This window comes from Poecilia formosa, unplaced genomic scaffold, assembly GCF_000485575.1.
Source record: "Poecilia formosa unplaced genomic scaffold, Poecilia_formosa-5.1.2 Scaffold595, whole genome shotgun sequence".
Lineage (NCBI taxonomy): Eukaryota > Metazoa > Chordata > Actinopteri > Cyprinodontiformes > Poeciliidae > Poecilia > Poecilia formosa.
Window position 1 is genome coordinate 162229 of NW_006800534.1, and position 1953 is coordinate 164181.

A 1953-nucleotide genomic window follows, 5' to 3' on the forward strand; every position below is an offset into this window, starting at 1 on the left:
AGTGGCTCCAACATTTTCTCCTTGTGAACCTTACTCAGATTCTCAAAAGATTTTTATTTCTCTGAAGACTGTGGTTTTTCCTGTTGCTGCTGTGCCTTTTTATACCACACTTTTCCCTTGTACTCAACTTTCTCTGAATATGCTGGATGCAACACTCTGAACAACCAGCTTCTTCAGCATTGACCTGCTGCGTCTTCCCCTCCTTGTGGACGGTGTCCATGACTGTCTTCTGGCCGTCTGTCCAGTCAGCAGATTGTGCAGCTGACTGACCCAGAGTGAGAGAGCGTTTGATGGCTCTCTCACACAGATCATGATAAATGGCTATCATGAACTGTGCACCACCACAACCAAAATCACAAGAAATAAAGGCTTGAAATATTGCACTATGTGTGTAATGAATCTGTATAGCATGAGTTTCACTATCTGAAAGGAGGAACAAATTTACTTTTTCCACACTATTCTAACGTGTTGAGGTGTATAATCAGGCTGAAAACTATAGTTAGAATTATTACATTCTTTTTTGAAGCCAGATTTTGGTCACAGTTAGTCACAGCAAAGACAATTTTTTTCAGTTTTTTTAATATATTTTTGGATAGACTGAAAGGCATCCATAACTTCTCTGACATGTGGTCACTTGCTAAAAGCATTCAGTGGACAAAGGGCTGTAAATCTTGTTGTCAACCAGTTTTTCTTTATTCTTGTGCTTGCAGATGACAGCTGAGTTTTCTCTGCTGTTGATGCAGAAGTTTCATATACTGTATCTGTGATATTATCAATTTCACAACACATTTCAGCAGATGGTCTTTAGACTGATCAGGTCTGGGAGTTACATTTTCAACTCACTTGTGTCAGAGAAGAAGAAAACTTTTTATGCCTGATGGATAGAAAAAGGTCGATATCTCTCTAAAGATCAGGATGCACCTTTGCTTCATTTTGCTATCCTTCTCTAAAAGCCAAGTTTTTTAAATGTCTGCATCAGATCCTAGCGTTCTTATGACATGACAGAATCACAAACAACAATATCCAAGAATGACCTTAGTAGTTAAGTTCTGTTGAAGAGCAGGTGCAAGCTGCAGAATAAGTGCTCAACAAATAGGATGGCAGCAGCACCATGTGCACTGAACATCCTATCATGATTCCCCAAAGAGGGCATGGGCCAATCAGATTAAGGATTTCTAAAGTCTGAGCATCTAAGCCAGTTCTAGAGGTTTTGAAATTATGAAAAACATGACAGGCAGCTTGATGAGTGTTGAACATCCAGCACTATTTTTCTTCAGCGTAAGATAGCACTGTTTTAAGAGTGAACGTCTGTTTTGCCCGTCTTGTCACACGGGGGTACATCATGTCCTTTGATGGGCACCGGATCTTCGAGGGATGCCTGGGTCCCCAGCACGCCGACCACGCCCTGACGCCTCAGTAGTGATGGGTAGATGAGGCGTCATGCATCTTTTCGACCCAAAGCAAAACTGTGCCGATTCTGTGTTGATACTGTGTCATTGAATACTGACATCTGCTGGACATTAAAAATTCCTACAGGCAACGTAGTGATTTGATGACCTAATCTATACAATAAGATTTAAGTCTTTGTATTTTATTGAATATTATATATTGTATTATGTCATATATTCAGTTAAATTAAAAATATATTTGATATACAGTCAATAAAAAATGTGAACATGTACCATAAAGTGAAAATTTAAGTGAATGTGTTTGGAATGAGGATGCTTGTGGACTGTTTTTTTCCCACAAACTTTTATTTTAAAAAAGTTTTTACAACATTTTGAAATTTAGCCTGTTACGCTTTTTTGACAAAACTTCTCCTGCTGTAGAAAAAATGAAGTAAACACTACATTTACCGTGAACCCTTGTTTTTCTTAGGGGTTGCGTTCTGAAAATAACCCGTGATAGGCAAAATCTGTTAAGTAGTTACCTTTATTTTTTACAGTTATTACA